This window comes from Elephas maximus, chromosome 13 (genome assembly GCF_024166365.1).
Source record: "Elephas maximus indicus isolate mEleMax1 chromosome 13, mEleMax1 primary haplotype, whole genome shotgun sequence".
Classification (NCBI taxonomy): Eukaryota; Metazoa; Chordata; class Mammalia; order Proboscidea; family Elephantidae; genus Elephas; species Elephas maximus.
Window position 1 is genome coordinate 65820076 of NC_064831.1, and position 27698 is coordinate 65847773.

Here is a 27698-nt window from a genome sequence, read left to right on the forward strand (position 1 = left end):
CTCCTGCTCTCCTCACCTTTCAGATGTGGAAACTCCCATCGCTCCATTGCAGGACGCAGCCCAGATCCCACCAATTACCAGCTGCCTTGATGTATAACACTATAAACCCTTTCACCTCATTATAGGAAATTTCTTTTGAATGGCCTTTAAAAACCATCTCATTACACAGGAAGAATTGTAATTACCTTGCGAAAGACCAAGGTTCTGGACGAGTGGGTGTGCAGCGCTGTCAGAACAGTGGGACGGGGCTTGGTGCTGGCTGGGTGGGCCGCTGAGGCAAAGCGCCTGCTCTCCCTCCACCAGTCCTCCCTGGCCTCTTCTCCAGGGATCTGGGACCCTTATCTCCTTGGTAACCCCAGGAGGTCGGAGTCTTCCATAGGCAGTGAAGAACTGCAGAGCAACGAAGGGCGGGTGGTGGCCATCACTGGTGGGTGCCCTTGCCGCTGCCTGTCATCCTGGTCAGAGCCTCCTGAGCCATCTTCAGGGGCTGCCCAGCCTCTCTGCCAAATCCACCCTCCTGCCGGCTGGTGGAGCTTGTCCAGAGGCCCAGAAAATCACAGATAGATGGGACTCGGGAGGTCAGTAGGCCCAGCTGTCTACCCTCAGCCACTTGCCCGGTCCTTTTTCCCAGCAGCCTCTCACTTTGGGGCCCCAGCCCATCCGGGGCCATGGTTTCTCTCCCACCTCTATGGGGGACTTCTGTTGTGTCGGGCTAACATTCCTGTGAGAGTTCCTGGGTGGTGCAAATGGTTAAGTGCTTCACTACTAACTGAAATGTTGGTGGTTCGAACCCACCCAGAGGAGCCTCAGAAGAAAGCCCTGGTGACCTGCTGCTGAAAGAGCTCAGTTCCATGACGCACGTAGGGCAACCCTGAGTCGGGATCTACTTGATGGCACCCTCTTAGGTGGTGTTTTTCCCAGTATCCCTGCTGCCCCAGTGTGGACTTGATCTCAAGCTCTATCTCTCCTTGGCTGTGCCATCTCCGGCAAGACACATGACCTTTCTGAGCCGGTTTCCTCATCTTCAGAACGCTCAGGATAATTTCTGCTTGAAGGGTCATGGTGAGCATGGGCTGTGACAGTGGATGTCAAGTGCCTGGTGCTGGGCACACGGTAGGCAGTGAATCTACATTGCTTTCCTTCCCCCGTGAGAGGTTGAGTGTGGAGGCCTCTTTCGGTGCTCTTCCCACAGTGTGGAGTGGAGAGCCACTGAGTAGACCGTGTTCAGTGGAGAACTGGCTCCTCAAAGTCCCTCACTGGCACTGTGGGATTGTGGTTCTTCTCCATGTCCCTTCTCTCCCCCGCCCTCAGCCCAGAGGTCTTGTGTGGAGGTGGGGGCGCAGTTGCAGAAATAGCTGCTTCCCTTTCCTTGGCCCCCATCCCAGCTGTGCCCAGGTCAGAGCTATGGGCATGGCCCAGGCCACTCCTCAAGTCCTGACCGCCCCTGAGGTCCCCACCTGGGGTGGGGGCTGCAGTGGGAGGAGAAGGGAGGCCATCACAACGTCCCCTCACTGGAGATACCCCCTCTGCTTTTTGCCATCCTCACTTGTTCAGTTTTCTGCAACCTGATAGGCTCCTAGGACTGTATTGGTCCCCACCGACTGGTTAGGTGGGTCTCAGCCAGCGCCAGCAAGATGAGGACATGTCAATGATGTCCTTGGAGCCTGGCAAAGTGGTTTCCTTGGGAGAGGGTGGCTGTGCTATAGGACAGCTATGAGAAGACCATGTTTCTAGCTGCCTACAAGCCTGATGGAACAGGGGTTGGAGGAGGGTCTGTGTGAGGAGGCCACTGGTAGGAGGGCAGGGGGCCTGGGGTTTAGGACCACTTCCATTTGGACCCACTGTGCCACCCACAGACGTCCTGAGCCTCTTTTAGCACACTGGATCTGAGAGCAGACACCCTTTCTCAGGGATCCCTGAACCCTCCCCCAGGCCCCTGGACCACCACTAAAGCTCTCCCCCAACTTACCGTGCATGCAGTCTAGGACCTAGGAGGCACAGGATATGCCAGCTTGAAGGATTTATATTTGTCTAGTTGTCTCAGCTCTCTCTCAGTAGTCCCAGAGGGAGCCATGCTGGTCTTATTCTCAGCAATGCCTGGCAGCTACAACAGATCTGTTAAATGAATGAATGAATGAATGAATGAATGAATAAGTGAATGGGAGGGTTGTGCTTCATGGCTAGGTCTTCTTCAATCAGACCAGCAACTTCTAGGGGCAGGGATGCCAACTGACTCCAAGACTACAGCTTGATGAGGGCAGAAGGTGTCTCCTCCTCCCCCCATCTCCTTCCTGAAGTCTGTCTGCCTGTCCTGGCTAAGGGTGGGCACAGGCTTGCCGAGGGGCAGGCGGCGCCAGCTCTCACCATGCACACAGCCATGGTTGGCTGCCACCACCTCTGAAATGTAGTTTTCACCCCCCCGCCCCAGTTCCACTTGGCAGGTCTCTGGCCCATCTCCCAGAGGTGCTGACCACCAACTGGGAGATGCTGATGGAAACGCAGTCCTGCTTCTGTAGGGCTAGGCAGGAGGGAGGACAGTCCTGCTTATGCAGGGCCAGGCAGGAGGGCAGGCTGCATGGGCCTGGGGCATCCAAGAATGTTCCTTCAAGTGGGACTTAATGAGAGTGAAATTTAGGTAGACAGAGGATGGCATGTGAAGAATGGAAATTCCAGAACAGCAGTTATTCGGACAGAACAAGGGGATACTGATTGGTTTAAAGTCAGGAAAGGTGTGTGTCAGGGTTGTATTCTTTCACCATACCTGTTCAATCTGTATGCTGAGCAAATAATACGAGACGCTGGACTATATGAAGAAGAATGGGGCATCAGGATTGGAGGAAGATTCATTAACAACCTGCGTTATGCAGATGACACAACCTTGCTTGCTGAAAGTGAAGAGGACTTGAAGCACTTACTAATGAAAATCAAAGACCACAGCTTTCGGTATGGGTTGCACCTCAACGTAAAGAAAACAAAAATCTTCACAACTGGACGAATGAGCAACATCATGATAAACAGAGAAAAGATTGAAGCTGTCAAGGATTTCATTTTATTTGGATCCACAATCAACAGCCATGGAAGCAGCAGTCAAGAAATCAAAAGACACATTGCATTGGGTAAATCTGCTGCAAAGGACCTCTTTAAAGTGTTGAAGAACAAAGATGTCACCTTAAAGACTAAGGTGCGCCTGACCCAAGCCATGATATTTTCAATCGCATCATATGCGTGTGAAAGCTGGACAATGAATAAGGAAGACCAGAGAAGAGTTGACGCCTTTGAATTGTGGTGTTGGCAAAGAATATTGAATATACCATGGACTACCGAGAGAATGAACAAATCTGCCTTGAAAGAAGTACAACCAGAATGCTCCTTAGAAGCAAGGATGGCAAGACTGTGTCAGAAGGGATCAGTCCCTGGAGAAGGACATCATGCTTGGCAGAGTACAAGGTCAGCGGAAAAGAGGATGACCCTCAATGAGGTGGACTGACGCAGTGGCTGCAACAATGAACTCAAGCATAACAACAATTGTAAGAATGGCTCAGGACCAGGCAGTGTTTCGTTCTGTTGTGCATAGGGTCGCTATGAGTCAGAATTGACTCGATGGCACCTAACAACAATAACAAAGAGGATGGCAAGGAAGAGCATTCCAGACGGAAGACACAGTGTGAGCAGAAGTGCAGGGGTGGGACTGGAGGGTTCCTTCGAGGGAGCACTGGGGCAGAAGGTTGGATGGGTCAGACCAGGAGATATACAGAGGACCCTGAATGCTGGGTCTGCCAGCGCTTCTATGAGAGGCAAAACAAAACAAAACAATCCATTGCCATTGAGGCAATTCTGACTCATAGCAACCCTACAGGGCAGAGTAGAACTGCCTCATAGGGTTTCCAAGGCTGTGATCTTTACAGAAGCAGACTGCCACATCTTTATCCCACAGAGTGGCTTGTGGGTTTGAACAACCAACCTTTCAGTTAGCAGCCAAGCACTTAATCACTGTGCCACCAGGGCTCCTGTATGAGAAGTTATGGTGGTTCATTTCCATGATTCAATTCCAGAAGCCCTGACCGAGTGTGAGGCCAGCCCTGCTCAGCCAACTCCCTGGCCCTGAGGCCAAGTTGTCCTGAGGCAGGCCTGCTGTAGGGAGTGGGCTCTGAAGAGGGCACAATCCGAGCGTGAGCTTGGGTGTTTTCTTCTTCTCTCTGTCTCTTTTTTTCTAGAGCATCAGAAGGCGTGGGCACATCCTGTTCCTCCTAGTATCCCCGCTGCCCACTTCCTGCTGAGGCCATTTGCTGTGAGAACACCCAGAGCCTGGCACTGTCCCAGCAGCCACAGGTCCTGCCCCGCTCAGTCCCTCACTGCAGCGTCCCCTGCAGGAGATCTATGTAGCTTTCTGGCATAGCCACAGCCGTGGACACTGGCCAGGCAGGCAGAGCCATGTCTGTGCCTGCCAAGGCCTTCCCTGGGACTCCGGATATGGCTTCTGGGACTGGATGGAGAAAACAGGGAGGGTGGGCGCTGTGTTGTACCCTTAAGCGACGAATATCATGGTGGGTGGGGTTCCTGTTTATTGAGTACATACTATGTTCCAGGTTACTGTGCTCCACACTGGGGACACAGCTGTGAGCAAGGCACCTGTGGCCTTTTGCTTTGGGAAGCTCACAGTTTTTGTTGAGGTGAGGGTGGAGACATATAATAAACAAGTAAGCAAACAAAAAAACATATAATCGCAAATTGTGACAAGTGCTTCAAAGGAACAATAGAGAATGTGGAGATGGGGGAAGAAGCTCCTGGCCTGCTGGGACAGGGCAGTCTGGGAGGGCTTCACTGAGGAGGTGACTTTTATCCCATAATCAGATGGACGAGGAAGAGCCAGCTGTGTGCAAGGAGGAGGGAAGAACATTCCACACCTGAGGGAGCCTTGGTGTGTGGAGGAGTTGGAAGGAAACTCACAGGGTGGGAGGAAGAGAATGGAGGAGGTGGGGGCTGAGGAGGTGGGCAGAGCTGGACGAGGCAGTGCCTTATGGCTGTGGGGAGGAGGGTGGGTGGGTTGCTGGGGATTTTAAGCAGGGAGGTGACCTAACCTAATTGAGGCTCAACAATACTGCCCTGGATGCCATATGGAGAAGAGAGTAAAGAGGCACGAGAATGCTGGGAGGGGAGGTGGGTGGCTCCATGGTGGTCCAGTGGGCAGTGGTGGGCCTGGCCGGGATAGAGGTGAAGAGAGGAGGTTGGATTGGAGACTGGGATTAGGATTAGGATTAGGATTAGGATTTGTGCTGGGTTGGATGGGGGAGGGGGAGGGAGGGCAGGTAATGGGGACTCACAATCTTCAGGCTTAGGCATTTGGGTAGGTGTGGAGACTTTCACAGAGGAGGGAGCACTGGAGGAGGAGCAGGTTTGGGGGGAACATGAAGGATGAAGTGTTTGTGGGACACATCGGGGGAGGTGGCAAGGGCATCAGGATCTTAGTCATAACCTAACCAGCATATGGTTGACATGTTATTACCTGCATTTGACAGATGAGGGATCTGAAGCTCCTATCCATACAGCTGGCCGTGTTCAGAGCCAGGACTGAACCTAGAGTTGTTGGTCTCCAGAGGTGACCACTCCCCCCCGTCTGATGTTTGAAAAAACAGTGCTTTACCCAACGGGAAAATCAATGGTGGGATTTCAGACGTGGGTGGGTAAGTCCTTTTCCCACTGTCACCAGCCTGATCTTTACTCGGGGCCAGGAGTGCCCCTTGACCAGGAGGCCTTAATTGCCCTGAAGAGGTGGGGACAGCTCAGCCCCGTGGCCCCATTATGCCAGGGAGGATCTAGAAATGTTTTCCAATTATTCAGCCTGAGAAGAGGTCTAAAATTAGCCCCAAGTCGAGACTTCCCGAGGGCAGAGGAGCCTCAGGACAGGGTGGCTGTGTGTGGGTCTGCCACCCCTGCTGCCTTCCTGGACTTGGGAGGGGGGTGTGGAGATCTTCTGCCACCCACAGGGGCCCCTCCTCTGCTGGCTGGGTGGAAGACTGGGAGGAGGGCAGCCATAGGGCTGGGTAGTAAGAGCCCTGGACCAGGGTAGGGGTCTTGGGGCTGCCATTAATCTCCCAGGGACCTCAGTGTCCCCATCTGGACAGAAAACTCTGGGAGTGGATGAGTCCTAAAGTCTTTTCCCCTCAGGAATTCCAGACTCTCTACCTTTCTGAGTTTCTGAGGCGGGAATGGTAAAACATCCCAACAGCTCCAGTTAGGGGGCTGTGGTTGGTGAACAAAACTGGTCAGAGGCTTAGAAAACACAAGGCTGGGCTGATGCACGTGAAATGGGGTGGTGGGGCATCTTCAGGTAGAGGCCAGTGGCACAGGGAGGAGGTGTGGGGAGAGTGTGGACTGGCGAACAGGAGGGACGAGGGGGTGAGGAAAGCACACTGAACCCACAGGCTCCCGCCCCCGCCCACAGGGATGAGTCAGTTCATATGATAGAAGGTTAATCTAGCAGCTTTTCTACAAGAAGATGGGAGCCCAGTAGCCCCCCTTTGGGCCTAGACTGTGATATCTGTCTCTTGTGGGGGCTGGTCACAGTGGCTGGTGACTGGGTTAGTCCGTAACTAAGGTCAAGGCTCAATGTGTGACCAGGGCCAGGACTCAGTGTGTGACCAGGGTCAGGGCTCAATGTGTGCCCAGGTTCAGGGCTCAGTGTGTGAACAGGGTCAGGACTAAATCTGTGACTAGAGTCAGGGCTCAGTGTGTACAGGGACAGAGCCCTGTGACCAGGGTCAGGGCTCAATCTGTGACCAGGGCCAGGGCTCAGCATGGTTCTCAGGTGGAGCCTGCTGGGCGGATCTGGGACCCTGCCTCATTCCTATCTCTCTGAGTTCCCCATGCTCATCTCCCCCATGGGCCCTGATTGTCCAGTGCCCAGGGCTGATGTGACTCACTCTGGGCTTTGACATGAAAAAGCCCAAATCCCTAGCCAGGAGCCTGATCATAACATCTACAGTTTCTTTAGCGCTTGCTATCTACCAGGCATCTGAGAGGTGGGGGTATTATTGTCCCCATTTTACAGATGAGGAAACTAGAACTCAGACAGGTAAAGTGGCTTTCTGAAGTCACCAGCTAGTTGAGTGGTGGAGACAGGATTCAAACTCTGACCCTTTCTCCCTTTCTGGGCTCCCTCAGTGTTCTTCCTTGTGGCAGAGAGGAGCCCTCTGCAGAGCTCTCTTCCCGCCTAGATCCCCCCATGGAAGCCTCTTTCCTCTTTTTCATCTAGATTGGGGGCTGTGAGTTCAGCCTCCCTCAGGCTGAAGCTCCCTGGGAGTGCCAGTTGGCAATGAGGATGGACTAGGAGCCCCCTCCTCCAAGTTCCAAGGAATGCAGGCAGGTCCAGCCCTTAAACGGCTGGGAAAAGGGCAGAGCCTGTCTACAGGGCCCTGTAAAAGGCCAGGGATGGGGCTTTGTCCTTTGTTACAAGGTAAAGGAATGTGGCAGCACCAATGTGGGCATTTCGGGTATCGTGGACCCGGATTTGAGAGGCTTGCGGAGTGCTTACCAGCACCCGTGCTATCACCCTTATAAGCATTTTCCTCCTTTACTTCCAGGAAGTGGTGGGAAGAAGGCCACCCTCCACCCAACTGGAGACATTTCTCAGTGGCAAGAATCCCATTTGTGAGTCATTTAGAAGATTTCATGGGAAGAAATGGTTCAGAATTTGAGTGAGGTCCCAGGAAGTGAGGACTGAGGACTGGTCAGTAGCCATGGAGGGGCATGAGGAAGAGAAAGCAGCTCCTTGCCATGGCTTGTCTGCACTGTTATGTAAATCCCAGCGGGCCTGTGAGGTGGACAGGATTATCTCATTTCCCTGGCAAGAAATAAGAAGCTCAAGGAGGTAAAGTGATGGTTTAGGGCTTCCCAGATCAATTCCCACCCACATCTGTCTGATTCCAAAGCCAGTGGGTTTCCACTGGTTGCCCCCACCCACTCCTCACCCCCACCCCTACCCCTACCTCCCCATCTGCTGCCCGTGTGCCCGGATCGTGGCAGAAAGAGAAGGGGGAGAGAGAGAGAGAGTTCCCTACCCTCAAGGAACTGTTGGGAGAATGAGATTTCAGTCTGAAATAAAAGGGAGCAAACCTGACCTTGTTCAGGTCTCAGTACTGCGTGGCACGAATCACAGGAATTCCAGGAGCCCAGCAGGTGAGGTTTAAATAGCAAAAGCATAACTAAGGGCGTGGGGAAGAGGAGGGTGCCAGTTGAGTGGTGGTCAGAGGATGCAGCCAGGGCTTCTCTGAGAACGGGGGTCAGGTCACAGCGTGGGGGTGGGGAGCTGTCCAGGGTGCTGAACCAAACCCCTCCCATGGAGCTTGTCCTTAGCTCCTCCTGGATGCCTTGGCATGTCCCTTCTTGTATCTGAGCCTGTTTCCTCACCTGACAAATTGGAACATTTGATGCCTGTATCACAGCCTTGTTAAGAGGGTGAAGTAAGTAAGGCCTGGAGGGTCATGCTGAGCACACAGCCTCATACAGGAGAAGCTCCTCAAATGGGAGCAGCACCAGAAGGAGGGAAACCCTCCAAACCCTGGTGTGGAGGGTGGTGACTGGGGCCTGAGGTCATCCGTGGTGCCCAATCTCAGAAGCATGGCGTGCCCCCTTGGCACTACTGGGAGAGGTGGCTTATCTGAGGGATCTCTACCCAACCTGTAGGCCTGGACATCTCGTGTTTCAGATGGGGTGACTGAAGGCCAGAGAGGGAGGATACACATGTGCCAAGGCACACAGTGTGTTATTAGAGGAGAGGCACCAGAACGCTGGAGTCCTGCCTCCACTGCCAATACTCCTAGGCATTGCCTCTTCCAGGCTCAAAAGCCTTATAGAAAGTGAACATCTATGAGGACTCCAAGGCATGGTGTTCTAATGGTAGGATTCCAGGCACTGTGACCTCTGTTCTCTCAGGCCTTCCTGGCACCCTCCACTAGTTTCAGCCCACAGGTGGCCCAGGTTCAGGCTCTAGGGTGAGCTTTTGTCTCTCTTTAACCTCCCTCGCCCCCACCCATGTAGGGGTTCTTCTCAGGCTCTGTTGGCAACATCAAATTTCCTGGGTGCCCCACCCCACCAGGGAGGTGGGTGCTTGTGGGACAGTAAGAGTGGCAGAGGGCTCTGGAAACAAAAGGAGAGCTCTCCCCATCGTCTCCCACTTCTTCTTAGGGTCATCTCCTCATCTTTTCAACATGCCCCCTCCCTAACCACCTTAGGCTCGTGACAATCAGCAGCCACTGGGAGAAGTCAGAGGTCACCCAAAACACCCTTCCTGGGCCTGTTGATTGTGACTGAAATGCACCCCCAACTCCAGCCCCATGAGCCCTTTCAGCCTTCGGCACCTCCTTGTCAATGAGAGCCAGACAAGCTTTGGTGTGAATCCTGGCTCCCCCATTTCCCAGCTGTAAACTTGGGCAAGGGACATAATCCCCTGGAGCCTCAGTCTCCTCATTTGTCTAGTGGGAATAATAACCCCGCAGTGTTGTTGTGAAGTTTCAGTGTAGGAGACACAGCAGATGACCAGTGCTGCTTTTCTCCCTCCTCTCTTCCCTCCTCCATGATGACGCAGACCTCCCACCCACCCTGCCTGTTTAGAGCCCAAGAACTTCTGGAGCCTGGCATGTGGGTGAGGTTGGCCCATGGAAGACAGGGAGGGAGAGCTGCAGGTAGTAGGCTGTACCTGGCACCAGTGTTCTAAACCACTGGGGCGCGGGCAAACTGAGCTTCTGTAGCCCTTGCACAACCTCTGCTTCTTTAGGGGCCACTTTAGGGGCCCAGCCCTACTCCTGGTCCTTCTGACCTGTCCACCCTGACCCCTCCAGCTCTTGGCCCTGCCAAATGCCCTCAGCTGGGCCTGCTCATTCTGACCTGTGCCCGTCCCATCCTGACCCCTTTCCAGCCTCCAGCCAATAGGGTAGCCCATTGCCCTCAGCCAAGCATGGGCCACCTTCCACCTCACAGTTTCTCTGTGGCCCCACTCTGCTCCCCTCCCCGCGACCTTGAAAAAGAGGTGCATCCACTCTGGGCAGAGGCTCACTCCATTCCCATCGTCATTAGGTATTCCCTTCCTCAGCTCCTTCCTGAGGGTCCTGCCAGCTTCAGCCTCCCCCTCCTTTTACCACCAAACTCCCCAAGTTCTCTGTCCTCTCACCACCCCTCCTCACCTCCATATCACCCTGTAGTTTGGCTTCCATCCCTACTCACCCTTGAGGACATCTAGGTCCCCCAAAGCAGTGGCCATTCCCAGGTCACCCATGGTCTCTTGGGCTGCAGCAGATGCCCCGTGTCACCTCTCACAAATAGCGACGACAGCAGCCCCAGTGCAGCCCCAGGGGCTGTGGAACAATTGGGCAGCATCTCTGGGTCTCAGTTTCCCCTTCTGTTGTATGGGTCTCTGCCTGGAACGTAGTGAGCCCTCCACAAATGCATGTTGAATTAATTAACTAAGTAGGTAACTAATTCCTGGCCTGCCTGCCTCACCTGAGTGTTGTGAAGATCAAAGTCAATAATGGATTTTAAAGGGCTTTGAAAAGCTTGACAGTGTTGTTTAGACATAGGCATTGATGGTGCTCAGCAGGTATTAAACTGCTGCCCTCGCTCTATATACTCTGCCTCCCAGATAACTCTAGCACCTGCTCCCTCCTCTCCATCCCTCTGCTCACCCCCCAAGCCCCAGTGTCTTCCCCCTGGACATGGCCTCAGTCTCCTGGCTCACTGCCTCTCGTCTTCTCCCAGGTGGCATCCTCTACCCAGTGGCAGCCGGAATGATCTTTCTAAAGCACAAATTGGACCCTGTTACTCCCATTTAAAACTGTCCAGGTTCTTGATGGCTCTTGGGATAAGTGGCACACACCAGGCCCTCACCAGGGAACGAGACTGTTTGCCTCTCCGGCCCTGTTACCTGTGCCACTGGGCCATGGCACAGGCAGCCCCCACTGCCTGCAGTGCCCTTCTGCACTACTCACAAACCCATTCCTTCTTTCCCTTCAAGACCTCCTTCAAAAATCCCCTCTCCTGATCCACAGCCCTGGGTTAGAAGCCCCCCACCATGTTTCCACAGCCCCTTGGGCTTCCTGCTCTCGTACAACCCCTGGGTTGTTGTTGTCTCTTATCTCCCTCGCATCCCCACCCCTCGCCCTCTCCTCACTAGACTGTGAGCTCCCTGAGGCAGGGCCTTGAGCATTTTTGTACCATTAATGCCTGGTTCAGAGTACCTGGGTGATGCAAACAGTTAAACACTCAACTACTAGCCGAAAAGTTGACGGTTCGAAACCACCCAGAGACACATCGGAAGACAGACCTGATGATCTACTTCCAAAAGGTCATAGCTTTGAAAACCCTATGGAACAGTTCTACTGTAACACACATGAGTTGCCATGAGTAGCAACTAACAACAACCACAACAAAGCCTGGTTCACAGAAAGCATTGGAGGGCATTTGCTGAATGAATGAATGAACTGGCAGCCCCCCAGGCTGTGAGAGCTCCAGCCTGGACCATTGGGCCTACTGTGGGGGGTGGGTAGCTCAGCATACCTCTACCTGCACTGGGATGGCCTTCTGTCTGTGTGACCCACTGGGCTATAAGCATCTTGCCCTGGACTTGCCCCCTGAAGGACCCTCCTGGCCCAGAATCTGCCTCTGCAGTGAGGGGTCCTGAGCTGTCCAGGGATTTACTACAAGCTGGAGGCATGTGAGCTACCTTCTTGCTGCCCCCATTCTTGTGTAAGGTTCTAGGGCATGGGAGCCCCGAGGGGCAGAGACTGGGGTCTGCAGAACCTCCCCACCTGCCTCTTAGCCCAGCTGCCCTCTTCCTGCTCTAACCAGAGCTGTCTAACTCTGCCCCCCACACACAAGTCAGCACTGCCCACTCCTGACCCAGGACACTCCAGGCCTGAGCAGCTCTAGCCCTGCCCTGCCCTATGCCAGGGACTCAGCACTAAGGCCCAGCTCTGTGTTCCTCTGAACTGGCCCCAGCCCTGCCTGTGCCCTGGCCAGTCCTGTTGATGATCTGACTGCCACCCTGCTCTCACAGATCTGTGTCCTGGGATCTCTGGCTACCTGGCCTGGCTTCCCTGGTGCTGACTGCCTTCCAAGAGTGTCGCCCTCAGTGGACCCAACTGGTGCTTAAAGTGCGACCATCTCAGCCCCTGCCTTCCCATCAGCAACTCTATGCAGGGATTCCTGGGTGCCCAGTCCTGGGTGAGTGGGTGGGGAGGGTCAGGGAGGGGATGAGGTGCGTTCACAGGGAGCTCCTAAGGCTGGAACACACATACTACTAGAGATAGGGGAGGGCCCAGAAGGTGGAGTTTGGGGTGTAGGTGTCCAAGATGGGAGATACTCATGGGTGAGCATCAAGGAGTGTTTCCTGGAGGAGGTGGAGTGCCCTGGGTGGGCCAGTGAGGAGGAGGAGGATGGGAGAGGTCCTCACCAGTGGGCAGAGTGGTGTGAGCAAAGTCGTCCTGGGCACCCACTCTGTGCTGGGCTCTGTGCCAGTCTCTCCCGCACTCCGTCTCAACCAGCCTTCTGTGGGTGTTATTAGCTCCATCCAAAAGATGGGGAAACAGAGGCTGGAAGAGGCTCAGGGACTTGCTCAGGGTCATCCAGCTGGCCAGTGGCACTGTCAGGCCTTGACCTCAGATCTGGCGTCTTTTCAGACTCCTAAGAGAAGGGAGTTGGGGGAGAGTCTTGGGGGGCTGGGAGGAGGAGGGAGGCTGGCACCCACCACAGCCTCACAGCAGCTGCTGACTATGACTTTGCTGGGAGGGGTGTGGGATGGGGGGCTGGCTTTCCAAGTTGGTCGTGTTCTCTCCCAGCCCCCCCCACCCTGTGGGAGAGCACTCATGATGAGAGGTTCCCGCCGTCCCCCCTCCCTGGAGAGGGCGGCAGTTTGCCTTTTCAGAGGATAATTCCCCTTTATACAGAGATATTTAGCCTAATAGAAGCCGACAAATCATTCAGGGCAGTAATGTACTCCTGCTTCAAGCGTTTAGTTTCCTGGCCTGAACTTCCAGATTAAAGGCTCCTTGTGTGCACTCGTCCTGTGCCGGTGCCGGTGCCCGTGACCTTGACCTTGACAGCAACGATGGGGTAGGTTTCTCCTTCCCTCTGTCCCTCCTCCTGCTTGGCTAGCTTCCTCCCTCCTTCTCTCTTTCTTTAAAAAAAAAAAAAAAAAAAAGATACTTCTTAAATATTCAGTCGAGAGGCAGTTGCTTAAACCCAGCATGCTCCGGGGACGGGCTGTTTATGCTCCACTGCCAGCCAGGCGTGGGAACGCCCGGCGCACCCAGACCACTTGCTCGGCGCAGGGTTGGCTGTGCGTCCCGCCTGGGGCAGCCTGGCTGCTGGGTCCTCTGACCGAGCCTGAGCAGTTGAAGGCTGGGCAGATGGCCTTGCCCATGGTCAGAGCTGGCCCCTATACTCTCTTTGCCTACCTCTCTGCCCCAGGCCAGCCTGGCACCCTCACCAGGGCAGGTGGCTTCACCTGAGGGATGGACCCAGGGAACATTTGCTGGTGTGTGGCCAGATCTCAGGAGCAGGTGGCTGCAGGGGTGACACTTGAGGACCTTTCATTGATCTAGAGGGCAGCTTTCAGAGCTGCCTCCTTCTGGCCCCTTTGAGGGTACACTTGTCTGTTTGTCTGTCCTTGCTGCTCTATTTCTTTGTCCTTCCTTTCTCTCCCCCTCCCCCTGCCCCCATCTTTTCATCTGCTCACCAGGCTACCATTTGAGCTTCCTTGCACTTCTCTGGAGGCAACAGGGAACATTGGAAAGCACTGGATATTTGGAATCAGTCAGTCCTGGGTTCGAATCCCAGCTCCAGCACTTATAAGCTGTTTCTGTTCAATTTTATGTTTTGAATTTGGTCCAGTTCCTTAATCTCTCCAAGCCTTCATTTCTTTACCTGTAAAGTGAGGATGCTGCCACTCCGCTCCCAAGGTTTTTCTGAGGGCTCAATGTGTGTGAGGCGGTGTGTGGTGGGGCCAGTGAACGCAGCATCCCCACCTCAAAGTCCCAGGCCCCGAAGGGAGACCTACTGCCCCTGCCCAGTGCCCTTTCTCCACCTTCCTCTGGCCAGGAAGAGAAAAGATGGTCAGGGGTGGTGCTGGGCACAAGCTGCCTGTGTAGGCATGAGGGGCAGCAATCAGATAGGGAGTGGCGGACCCTTCTCATTGAGCCCATTTCTGGGGCAATGCCTAGTGTTGGCTTCCGTGTTTGGTTTGAAGGGACTGACTGAGGGAGTGTGTTGAGACTACCAGGGGAAGGAGGGAGAGGTGGAAGAGCTGGGCTGTGTAACCTGAAAAGAGAAGCCTCTGGCCTGGGATCCCCCTCCTGGATTTCCAGGGGGGATGGGCTAATGGACCAGTGGTACACAGGGGTGGGGAATCTTGGGGTGGAGGGAGGCACCGAGACTGGAAGAATGGAGGGAGGCTCTGGAAAGCCTAGGGGTGGGGGAGGGATTTCTGTTCCTTCTGGAGCAGGGGTCATAGGGATGACCTCTGGGGGAAGGTCCTGTGGTGCGAGACCATGGAGAAGTCTGAGGCTGATGTGCTGTGGGACCTTAGGCTGATCCGTTCCCCTCTCTGGGACCCAGTTTGCCCACCTGCTCAATGGCGTTAATCATTCTGCCCTATCTGACTCACAGGATGGGCCGAGGACCGGGTGAGAGAATTGATGGGAACATTCTGTAATCCACAGTGTAAGGGTAACTATTGTTAAGGTCTTACCTTGCCTTTTCTTGACTCCCTGTAACACTGACTTTGACCCACACAATCTAGCCCAGTTTGTATTGATGGAATTAAAGAAACCCATAGCAGAAAGCAACCTCTCCATTTAGTGCAAATCCCTGCCCAACATACATGGTCTCCAGACCTCTGCTTGCATGCCTCCAGAGTCAGGGACCTCACTACTCATCATTATGAACAGAGACCTAGCTCCCTGAAATCTTTACTCACTGGGAGTAGCTCTGATTTCTGGGGCCATAAATGCCAAGCCTTTTTGTCAGGGACCTGAAGACCTGACCAGTCCTCTGAGGCTTCTCCAGGGGACATGGGTCTCAGGCCTGCCTCTTCCTGATGAGGCCCCTCTAAGTGGAGCCCACCCTATCCAAGACCTTCTGACATTGGTGACAGGACATGACTCTCGGGAGGTGACCGTGCCTTCTCAAGGGCTGGAGTGGCTGGCTCCAGGTGGGTTCAGGGCCACCAGGTGATTCTCAAAGCTTCCACAGAGACCGTGGCTATTCTTGGAGTTATACGCAAGACTCACCCATGTTCTAGTAATTCTCTCTTGTCTGTTTTGATTGATTCATTGGGCAATTGGAGGGCTTTGTACAGAGCACCCTGCCTTGCTAATTGACCCCTCCCAGGCTGGACCTACCTTCAAGGCTCTATCCTAGTCTCCACCAGAAATGTTGTGCTGGGCAGGGCTAAGGATCAGGCCTCCCCAGTGCCAGTGAGAATCCACCCCAGAGGGGCCGATCTGATCCACTTGTCACTTTCTTTGGCATAGCTAATTAGCTAATGATTGAACCACCCAGCCCTTAGTTTTCTGTCTGGTTTACAAGAATGTCATAAGTGCTTTGCCTTGTGGCTATCTGGAGTGCATGTCATTCTTGGATAGCCAGGAGAGGGCATCAGTTATTCCTGTCAGATTCATTGGCAGTGAGCCCATGTGAGTTCCTTAAGCTCACCAGAGTCTTTCATATTGTTCTGTATTTCTTCTAGAATTTTGATTACATTGGATATGAAGCTTACCAGCCTAAGGCCAAATTGCCTTCTTAAGCTACTTTTTGAAAGCAACAGAAGAAGAGTACTAATATTTATAAATGCCAATTCTTGACACCATTTCATTGAATCTGTGTGGGAGGGATTGTGCTTGCCACTTTAAAGATGAGGAAACTGAGGCTTGGGGAGTGAAATAACTTACCTGGGGGTCCCACACCTAGCAAGGGGCAGAGCTGTGACTCAAACCCCAGATGTTCTCACCACCAAACTCATGCTTTTCCTAGCTGCTTCTCCCTTACCCCGGCCCCTTGCTCCTTTCCGTAACTTCTCACACTTGAGCCAGCACATTCCTTCAACAAGTGTGCACTGGGGGCCAGCCCTCCTGCACCCTCTCCCGTTCTGTCTTTTTGGACAGTCTTATCTCCATCAACCTGACAGCAAGACCCAATTTCTGCCCCTCCCCTTCATGCCAGGCACAGGACCAGGGCACAGAGCAGGGGTGCCAGGAAGCAAGCTGCACCCCCAGGAGATGTGAGACTCAATCAGACGGAGTGGGAGTCTCCATGGGTGGCTCATCTGCTGTGTTGTTTTTTAATAGTTATTTTTAATTCATCTTTTTTGGTCTGGTTGTAAAGGCAGTGCACGTCTGGTTAGAAGATCTAGGACTCATCCTCGATTCCCTTCTCTTTCCTCCCTCCACCCCCTCACATCCAACTCATCAGCCAAGTGCTGCTGGTTCTGCTACAACCTATACCCTGAATCTGTCCATTCCCTCCATCTCTGTGCCGTCACCCTGACTGAGCCCCCATCTCCTTGTCCTTGGGCAACTGTGACAACAGACTCACTGGTCTTCCTACTTCTTTGCCTGCTCCCTTTCAGTCCAGTTTCCACACTGCAGCCTACAGCCCGAAGGAACTTATAACAATGAAGAAAACATCCTACCTCTTCCTGGGTTAAAACCCTCTGTAACTTTCCATGGTGCTTGGGAGGGAGTCCCTAGGTGGTGCAAATGGTTAAGAACTCGACTACTGACCAAAGGTTGGTGGTTGGAACCCATCCAACAGTGCTGTGGAAGAAAGGCCTGGTGATCTGTTTCCACAAAGATTACAGCCAAGAAAATCCTATGGTGCGCAATTCTACTCTGAAGCACGTGGGGTCACCATGAATTGGAAGTGACCTGACGGCAGCTGGTTTGGGTTTTTTGTTTGTTCATTGTGGGATGGAATGCAAATCCGTGTCGTGGCCCAGAGGCCTAGACTCCCTCTGCAGTCTCGTTCGCCACCCTTGCTGCCACCTGGCTCACCTCATACTGGGTGCCAGGCCTGCCTGCTGCTCCTCAGAACCATCAGGTCTTTCCACCTCTGCTCTAGGCTCTTCTCCTTCTGCTCTCAGAGTGACTGATTTCTTACCATTCAGATGTAAATCCTGGCATGGCCTCTTCAGAAGGACCTTCCCTGATGCCCTAGCTAGAGTAACCCTCCAGCCCTACCCCAGGCTGGAGCACTTGTCACTCTCTGGAATTATCTTGCTTATTTATTTGCTTATTATCTGTCCCCTGTTCCCATGAGAGCACCCATCTTGTCTGTCTTGTTCCCCACTGAATCTGCCCCACCTGGAGCATGCCTGGTGTATAGTAAGTGCTTGATATGTATTTTGGTGAATGAATGAATGATAACACAGAAACATGTAAAGAAGAAATAGCGGATTATACAACTGGGAGTGTAGCAGCAGTTTGTGATATAATAATGTGTCTGTGTGTGTGTGTTTGTGTGAAAAATAAATCAGAAGGGAAAAGACCAAATGTAAACTGGGGCTCACCTGTCCTTTTACTAATGGTAGGTTTGCAGGGGAGGTTCCTGGACCTGGAGTATTTCATGCTTGGAGAAGTGTGTACAGGTGGGCATGCGTGTGCACATGTGTGCGCACAACATACATTTCCCTGTTCAGTAGCAGTGTGACCTCTGGTGAGGTCACCTTTTGGGCCTCAGTTGCTCCACCTGTGGAATGGAGCCAACTGGGTCTGGAGGCAGAGGATACCGCCGTGGCTCTTGTCAAGGGCCGGAGCACAGCAGGCAGCAGGGGGCTCTGTAGCCTGCCCGCCGGCCTGCTGCGCTGTGCCAGGAGAGTGGGAGGTGTTTATTGAAATCTTCCTCCACACTGGGCCGATCCCCTGCTGCCCTTGGAGGTGAGGATCTCACCCAGGCAGGAGAGAGTGGTTTGGGATCAGGAAATTGGTAGAAAAGCCGGAGACATGAACTTTGCTGCTGGGAGGTGGGTTACACTCTCAGTCTCTTGGATGCATCAGTAGCTTCAATTCGATAAGCTTTAATTTGTGTGTGTGTGTATGTGGAGCCCTGGTGGTGCAGGGGTCAAGCACTCAACTGCTAGCCAAAAGGTCAGCAATTTGAATCCACCGTCTGCTCCTTGGAAACCCCAAGGGACAGTTCTACTCTGTCCTATAGTGTCGGAATAGGCTCGATGGCAACAGGTTTTTTTCTTTTTTTTTTTTCCCTGATGTTTCTGTTTTCAAGAACTTTTCTTTGATACATTTAATTTATTTCTTGAACTTTTTCTTTCCATCGCTATAAAAACATTTCCCTGAAATTAAAAAAAAGAAAAACGACACACCCATGAACTGCTCCCTTCCTGCGCCCTTGCCCTTTTCCTGTGGAAACAATACTAGAACCTTGTGGAACACTGGGCCAATAGATGTAGCTCTTGCCCTCAGGTGAGAGCTGTGCCTCAGGTTCCTCATCTGAAAAATAAGGGTAACAATAATCTCTCCCCCACAGAGTTGTGTAGATTATATGAGTTCATGTTTGTAAAGCACTTGCAATGCTGCCTGGCATTTAGTTAGCGCTATGTGTTTGTTAAATAAAATGAATAAATAAATAGAAAGGAAAGGGCACCCAAAATGCCACCACTGGGGCACAAAGAGGCAGCTGTGAAAGTCTGCCCTTAAATGCCCTTAGAGTTGAAAATCAAGAGTTCAAGTCCTGGCTCTGCCCTTACTCCCCATGTAACCAGGAGTGTGTACGTGGCCTTGCTAAGCCTCAGCTCCTCCATCTGTCAAATGAGGGTGTCATCTGGAACTGACGATGCTGCAGTGCAGGTCAGGTAATGGATATTAATGGGCACAATGAGCACAGAGCCCTGGACACCCTGCAATCCAGCCTGCACCCTCATCTGTTTTCTTACTCAATATTGTTAGGTAAACATGGTTCCACATTGCTACCTAATCTCTGTGTTTATCATTTTTAAAGGCTACGTACTATTCCATTGAGCAGAGATGCCATGATTCATTCTGTCATCTCTGCTGTGCAACATTTAGGGAGCTTCCGGAGTCTGGCTGTAATAAATAACCCTGCAGGGAACAGCTCTGTGCTCAGAGTGCTTTCCCTCTGATCTATGATTTCCCCAGGCAATCTCAGGGACATTCGTTGAGGCTGCTTTGCCAAAGAGGCTGAGGGATGGGCCAGCAGCAGTGACTGGGAAAGGTAGCTCCCTTCACGGACTACCTGACACCCTCCATCATGAGTGGCAGCATTGGTAGCTGGGCAACAGGACACTCAGTGTGGCAGTGCTAAGCATGGTGGGAAAGCAGGGCATCTGTGTGGCAGTGCTGAGCATGATGGGAAGGCAGGGCATTTGTGTGACACTGCCAAGCATGATGGGGAAAATCAGGCCAGCATGGGAAAGGCAGTGGGTGCCTTGAGGGTTAGGACTAGGAGTTGGAGGAACTGGGCTCTGGTTTTGTCTTTCTTACTCTCCTGTTGTGTGACCTTGGACAAGTCCCTTCTCCTCTCTGGACCTCAGTTTTCTTTGTGTACTGTGGCCGTGGGGTGGGCAGGGGTTGGTCCAGAGCTGTGCTGTCTAACATGGTAGCCACTAGCCATGTGTAGCTATTTAGATTTAAATTTAAATTAACATTATATAAAACAGTCATACTATCTACATTGCAGTATCCACATGTGGCTACCATATTGGACAATACAGATATAGAGCATTTCCATCATTGCAGAAAGTTCAGTTGGACAGCAGTGTCCTAGAGGCATTTCTAGATCCTGGTGTACTCCGATTCAGGATCTCTGTCACTGTGCTGTTTTATGAAGCCAGGATAGCACATAGCCCTTAGCTCAGAGGATTAATTAGAAGCCTAAAGAGGTTTAGTGACTTTCAAAAGGCCAGGACCTCTGAAAGTATCCTGAGTCTGAAATATCTCCTCCTGGTTTCCCTCCCAAATGTTCCAGCTTGGCCTAGGAGACAGGCTGGAGGAAGGATGTGGGCTCTGCAAGGGGTGGCCCTGCAAGGACGGTGCCCCTGGAGGCCTGGTGTGAAGGCAGAGCAGGTAGTCTCCTGATTTCTCAGATGTGAGGGCACCTGGAGGGCCTTCGCTGATCTCAGCCCCTGTCTGAACACCACCGTTCATTCCTGCTGGGTTGAGGATTGTCCTTCTTAGGAATTTTTTTAGAAGTCTAAACTAGAGCTCAACGGAGGTGTCTGTCTTGCTCAACTTTGCGCTGCTCTGGCTGCCTCAGGCCCCAAGTCTAGTTCTGGGAGAGGAATCCTGAGAAATGAGTCCACTGTACTTGCCCATACAGCTGGCCCTGCCCACCCTGGGGCAGCACACACCTTCTGGCTATACTCGTCCCCTGAGCTCTCCCCTTCTCTCTGAGCTCTCTGAGGGAGGACAGCCTGCAGATGCTTTCCTGTACCTGGAGGTGCCTGAGACAGGGGCCAGTAAGTGGGAGATACAAGACTCAAGGTATGGAGAAGCAAAGAGAAACTTCCCTGACCTTTAAATTTTATTGTATTGTGATAAAACATATAAAACAAAACATTGGCTATTTTAACCATTTTTAAGTGTACAACTCAGAGCGGTTAATAACATTGACCGTGTGGTGCACCCATCACTACTGTCCACTTTGAAACGTTTTCACCCCTAAACAGAAGCTCAGCACTCACCATTTCCCCTCCCCCCAGCACCTGGTAGCCACTAATCAACTTTCATCTCTATGCATTTGCATGTTCTAGATCTTTCATGTAAATGGAATCCTACAATATTTACCTTTTTTGGTCTGACTTATTTAACTCAGCAAAATGTTTTCAAGGTTCATCCATGTCGTAGCAGGTATTAGAATTTCGTTTTTCTCTACTACTGAGGAATATTCCATTTTTTATTCCATTCTATGGCTGTATCACATTTTGTTGATCCATTCATGTGTGGATGGCCACTTGGGTTGTTTCTACCTTTTGGCTATTGTGAATAGTGCTGTAATAAACATTAGTACATATCTATCTGTTTGAATCCCAGCTTTTAAATTGTTTGGGTATATGCCTAAGAATGGGAAAACTTGGCTGACTTTGACCTCGCCTTTCCCGAGGTGTCTACCCTACCTCCTATGCCCAAGTGCCCCTCTTCCCCCATAAGAACTCCACTGCTGACTCTCATCTCTTCCGTTTTCTAGGGATCCTGGAGCCATGTCCTGCCTACCTTGAGTCTGAGGGGCCATACAGCCTCCACCTGCATCTCCAGGGCTCTGGCCCTGTCCAGCCCACCCTCACCAGCTCCCAAGCCTGCTCTTCACGTTGACCTGGCTGAGGGCACTCCTCAAGCATTGAGACTCAGTGGAGAACAGCAGCAGTCACGGTAGGTGGCATCCCCACCCTGCCTACTTCTGGCTCCTGGAGATGCCCGAGCCTTTTTGGTCTCTGGGAACAGGAAGAATACCTTTCTGGGCACTGTATCTGTCGGATCTTTTGATTGCAGGTAGTAGAAGACCTATTTCAATAGAATGAAGTTTTCGGCTCATCTAGCTGAAAGGTCCAGGGGTAGTATTGACTTAAGGTGAGGCTCAATCCAGCGGTCCATTGTGGCCAGGACTTGGTTTCTGCCTGTATTCCTTTCTCTTCTTTGATGATGGCTCCACAGCAAGTAGATATCCCTGACAACATGGTCACAAGACAGCTATGAGCAGTTTCCGGGGCACCGTGCTTCCAGGTTCAAATCCAGGGATGAGGGGAGACAAAATCTGCTTTCCTGATAGAACAAATAAAAGTTATAGATTTGAGTCTCTTGGCCCTATTGGCAGGATTTGGAACATCCTGAACCTTTCACTGAGTCTACCCAAAGGCTTGGAAACACAGATGAGCTATTTCCCGTGAGACTGGGAGTGAGAGAAGGTGCTTCCCCGTGGAAGCTTAGAATCCTACTGGCAGGAGAAATGAGACACCCCTTCCAACTGGGGGAGGCAAATAACAAATAGTCATTATAGATGGTGTCTGCCCGGGTTGGACAGCTTGAGACCAGCCCCCGATGGATATGGATGGGCTGTGTGTCCTTGGGCAAATCCCTATGCATCTCTGAGCCTTAGTTTCCTTACCTGATAATGAACCTCGCCTGGTAGGGTGCTATAAGAACTACCTGAGATGATGTATGGAGAGCACTCTGTCTAGCAGGTGTTCAGTGAACCCTTGTTCTCTTCCCCTTCCTGCTTCCCTTCCCAGGGCGTTTGGGGCACCCCCATGCCCTCCAGTCCTGGAAGGAGCTGCAGAGGGTGTATCAGAGGTCGGGTTCCCTAGAAGCAGAGCCTGAGGCAGGGATTTGAGTACCTGTGATTTATTGAGTGTGGACTCTCAGAAGGAGAGGATAGGCTGGAACGAGAGCCCAGTGAGGACATGGCCTCAGATACAGTCTAGCCTTGGCCTGGCCCAGGGGGCTCTGGAGCAACATTCATACCACAGAATTATCCGCCCAGACAAGGGCCCGGGCTTTTGTACTCCTGTATCAGTCAGCTACTGGGGGACCTATACTGCTCAGGCAAGGGAGTCCCCATTTGCAGAGGGCAATTCTTTGGAGAAGAGGGCAGCAATGAGCTGCAGCAGTGGAGGATGCTGGGTGCACTGGTTGTACCGGGCATCTGGGCGAGGCACCAATCAGTACAGGGAGGTGGAGGCCCCGGGTTTACTTCTGCTGCCTCTTCTGGCTTTTACTCCTCCTGCCCCCACCAACAGTGCCAGTAGCCTCTGCCGTGGGGAGCTGGGTCACCCAGCCTGGGGTTTGGTGGCTGGGTGGACTCTTGGTCCCCTCCTTTGGATCAACTTCAGGCAAGACTTCTTCCCTCCCAAATGTTCCAGCTTGGCCTAGGAGAGAGGCTGGGGGAAGAGTGTGGGCTCTGAAAGGGGTGGCCCCAGCCAAGGACGGTACCTATGGGGGCCTGGTGTGAAGGCAGAGTAGATGGTCTCCTGACTGCTCAGATGTGAGGGCCCTTGGAGGGCCTACACTGCTCTCAGCCATGTCTGAACATCACTATTCATTGCCCCTCACCTGCCCCCTGCCCACTGCTTCTTCTCCCTGTAGTGGTTCCTCTTCTCTCACCTAAGCCTTAGCCATGTAGTTCTCCCTACTTGTGATGCCCATCCTGTTTATCAAGGCACAGTTTAGCTCCCTCCTCCAGTGAGCCTCTCTTGACTGCTCCAGCCAGTGGTTATCTCCCTTGGTCCATCCTCCAGCTCTACTCTTTACATGTGGAAAGACCAAGGCCCAGTGTGCAGTAAAGACCTGCCCCAGTCAGGCAAAGCCAGGACTAGAACCCAGTCTCTTGCTCCCTGTCCAGTCCTCCTTCTGCATTTCCTTATGACCACTCTGTTGGTTACTGTGTCAGTGCCAAAGTGTGTTGCCCTCTTTGCCTTGGCTGCTTGGAAACTCATAACCAGTTTATGACCCATTTCTGAGGAGTACTCAGGATGCTGTAGCATGCAGTTTCTTGATAGCCTTGCCTCTGGCTTCATCTTCTTCTCCCTCATTTTCTCCTTGTCCTGATTCCTTCTCTTATTTTTTCAGTTTGTGCTGCTTGTATTACTGTCAGCAGCCTCAAACTCTTGGAAGGAGACAGAGTGTGAATAACCAAGAGTGGCGGTAAATGAAGCAGTCAGTGCTGACTGCAGCCAAATGCTAGGCCTCCCCCTTCCTATGAGCAGCTCAGGTAGAAGGGTGCCTCCCAGGCCCCGGGCTGAGCCTGTCCCTGGGCAGATGCCAAAGGCTGACCATGGTGGCCCAGGTACAGGCCTGCCGTGCCCTCCTTGGGCTGAAGTGGCATTGTTCTGCTTTCCACGCCTTCCCTCCCCTCCCCATCTTATCAGAAGCTAATGAAAGAGGCTGGGAAACCCAATCCTCTGGTAATTAAATTTACTTAACGGGTATTCAAGTGGAGTAATGAGAAGTTTAATGCAGTGATTAGATTTTTCTTTAATTAATTAAAATGAGAACCATGTGTATTGCCAGCAAACCAACTTGACCCTGTGCTTGAGAGTAGCGGGTGGAGACAGTGAGGGCCTGGCAGGGGAAGGGGGCTGGAGGGGCAGCGCAGTCTCCTGCCTTGGCCCTGCCCTCTGCAGAAGTAAGCTTATATCTGATGCCCGCTCAGGCCAATCTCTGATTCAGCTCCTGTTCTGAGCCCCTGCGAGTGCCAGGCCTGGGTGACCTGAGTTACCAGTGGCCCAGGCATCCAGAAGTCCCCCCTTCAGGGAGCTGAAAACTGAAGGGGGGTGAGGTGAGGGTGGGTGAATCACTGTGCAAACTCCCTGGGAGGGGAGGGGGAGCTGTGACAGGCCAGGATGGGGGCTTCAGAGAGGAGGGTCAACAAAGGGTGATTTATAGGCAAGGAGCACCAAAGGATGGTCTTCAGGCCCTGTGACAGGAGGAGGTATTTTGGGTAGCACATCTCACTGCAGAGGGCCAGCCAACACCTTCACCTACATGTTCAGCCAGACCTGGGTTTACCGCCATTGGCACTGCATCATTTGAGCTAATGGAATGGGGGCAGTGGAGTAGATAATCGAAAAATCTGAAATAATCCACGAACCACTTCTTGTCTTTGGCTTGGGAAAGTATCCACTCCAGAAGCCTGGCTGTCCTTGCTGTGTTCCCTAAGGCCAGGTGGAGATGCAAGAAAACAGCTCCCCCCCGAGCTACCTCTGCAGGGATCAAGCGGTGGCTGGGCCAATAACAGTGGCTGGGCCAATAGCAATCTGGAATCCCCGGAAAGCTGTCTGGGGTGGAGCATAGAACTGGCCTTCCAGGGTAGAACTTGGGCATAGTGGGGACCCTGAAGACAGGACTCAGCACCCCAGGGGTAGGATCTGTTGCCTTCAAGGCAGTGGATAAGGAGAGGAGGGGCCTGAGCCCTTCATGGTCGGGGCTAGAGAAGCTCCTACACTGAGCCCTGATCCTAGCCCCACACTGCGCCCTAATCCTGGACAAGCTGACCCTCGATCCCAGCCCCACAGTGAGCCCTGACCCTGGACCCACACTGAGCCAGCCTTGTCATGGCTATGCCAACAAAGAAACAGGTACCAGGGTGGGAGAGGTGAATGGCTCCCTTTGCCCATCTCTGCTACTTTAGATTCGGCCCGTGCCAGCTCTGCTGCCTGTGGGCAGGACTCCTGTGTCAGGCTCCGAGCTAGGCTCTGGAATGGCTGAGATGAACCAGACATGGTCTGCCTGTGGAGCTGTTGAGGGAGGCAATGAGCAAACATGTACTAAGTGATCAGAGTGGAGGTGGGGGGACCAGGGGCTGGGGGAGCCCGTGGAGCTACATTAGCATGTTCCTCTGGTCACAGGTGGGAGTGGGTGGCGCTGGAGGCAGGGTGCCAGTGAAGAAGCCCAGGTGGGGTCCCAGTAAGAGATGGGGAGGATGGCAACGATGGGAGGACACAGGGGACCTCGGGTGAGTGTGTCCCCCCTAAGAACTGGCTGTGACCCCCCAAGGGACTCACATGTCTGGAGGGTTGGTCATGTCACGGGCACTGGGCTGATAATGATAACTTACAAGGAAGGCATTTTTATCCATTTCAAGGGAGAGGTACAGGGATCTGCCTCCTGCTGCTCAGCTTGCGGTAGCCGGACTGGATGTGCTTTTGGCCTTGCCAGCCGCCAGGTCTGCACACTGATGCTTCTGGAAGGCAGCTTGTTCTGGGTGGTGGGGCTTCTCTTCCTACCACTCCTCCACCCCCATCCAGTGAACACAGCCTGGGGGCTGAGGCTGGCATCCAGGGGTGGGGGCGGGGGCGAGAGCTGCAGCTGGGGTCCTAGGAGTGGGGGAGTAAAGAGGGCCTTGACCAGGCAGGGAATGGGGTATGGGGCCGAGGCCTCTGCCCACAGGCCAGTTCCAGGGGCCTGAGGGGCTCAGGGATTGGAGCCAGCCCCAGGAAGGAGGGTCTTCCACTTCCTTCATCCCACCCATTCCCCTTCTTCTCCGGACCCCACCCCATTTCCCTCTTCCATGGCCCAGCCCTTTCTGAATAACTAGGTTGGAAAGGCTACCCAGCCAGCTGCTCATTGCCCAAATGGGGCAACTGAGGCCCTGAGGGGGGCAAGATCATGGGGGCCCTCTCTTCCATGTCTCTTTAGGTGAAGAGTCTGAAATCACATTACCTTGAGTTTGTACTGTAAGCACAAGGATTGTGTTTGTTTGCATCCTTTCCCTGGGATGAGTGGTTTTGAGGAGCCTATGCACACACAGGCTCACACTACACCCGCAGACAACCCCGGAGAGCCTCCCTAGACATGTCCACCCCTTCCTCATTCCAGGCATTGTATAACCACTTTCAAGTTTAATCCTCTCAACAGTCTAGGAAGTTGAGTTATTATCTGCAGGTGAGGGAACCAAGGTTCTGCTGCTGGGCCTGCTAAACCCAGTTCCTTGGCCCTAGCCACCCCTACACGATCACCCCTTCTTGCCTGCAGACGGCTCCTTCTCCCTTCTTCTCTCTCCAGGGCCCCAGCATGCCCTCCCTGCTGTACCCCTGCTGCTTCCCTACTTGTCTTATTCCCCAGCTAAAGCCAATGACTCTTCCCCTCATACTCCCCACACATCTCCACCTCCAGGCCCTTGCTCAAGCTGGTCCCACCCCCTGGAGTTCCTGTTCTCCAACTCTACCTGCCCAAATCCTCTTCATCCTCCTGGGCTCATCCCCAATGCTACTTCCTTCATGAAGACCCCCTGACCCCCTGTCTGCCCTCAGCCAACAGAGGCGGGGCCTCCCTCCTCTGAGCTCTTTGCCTGTCCCTCTCATGGGTTCCTGGCTTCTCTGTGTCTGACTTGACAGCTCTGTGGAGGCTAGGGTTGTCTCTTCACCCCCAACTTCCCCAGCTGGTTTCCAGGAGGGCATGGCACACAGGAGGTGGTTGGGCGCTTATCTGAGAAGGGGCCGTACCTCCTCAAATCCATCCCTTTCCTCTCCTGCTGCTTCTTCTCACAGTCCTGGGCCAACTGGTCCCCTCACAGGGCTGGTCCCAGCCACCACACCTACCTGCCCCAGGCCCCTGAGGAGACAAGCCCAGGCCATCTGTTTTAGGCCTGGCTGGGTGGGATGGGGGTGGAGGCTCCCTTCTAGCCCCAGCCAACTTCCCTGGGCACACTCCTGCCATTCACAGGGCACTGGCCTAGGCTCTGGGGGCAGGAACAAGGCAAACACCACCCTTAGGGCTCACAGGCAAGTCTTGGAGCCCAGAAAGTATCAAGAGTAAGAGTTTCCAGACTGGTGTGCTGAGCGCTCATGCAGGCCTGCACAGGGTGCTCTGTGTGAGTCTACTCACTGGCTCTGCTAATGACTGGCTGTGTGACCTTGAGCAAGTTGCACAACCTCTCTGTGTCTCAGTTTCCTCATCTGTAAAATGAGGCAATAACAAAGCCTACCTCATAGGGTTGCTATGAGGATTAAAGGTGTTAATAAGACATAAAGTGCATAGCACAGGTCCTGACACACAGTGTGTGCTTCTTAAGTGTTGGCTGTCACTGTGGTTACCCAGAGCCATTGACCTGTGAAGGCAAGGTGTATAGGCAGTGTTCGGAGGAAGTTACCAGAAGGTAGTGACACGTGAATGGAAACTTGAAAGATGAGGCTCACAAGGCAGGAGAGGACATTTCGGGAAGAGGGAATCACACAGGCAAAGGCCTGT

The 27698-nt window shown here is 53.0% G+C and overlaps 1 protein-coding gene across 2 annotated transcripts in view; it reads left to right on the forward strand.

Annotated features, from left to right (window-relative positions):
- The window catches only part of LINGO1 (leucine rich repeat and Ig domain containing 1), a 226098-nt gene that overhangs the window by 121929 nt on the left and 76471 nt on the right, over nucleotides 1-27698 (forward strand). For both annotated transcript variants that reach the window (XM_049852559.1, XM_049852558.1), the window contains one exon: nucleotides 21205-21386. The gene's annotated coding sequence lies outside the window, so the exon portion shown is untranslated. The remainder of the gene's footprint in view (nucleotides 1-21204; nucleotides 21387-27698) is intronic.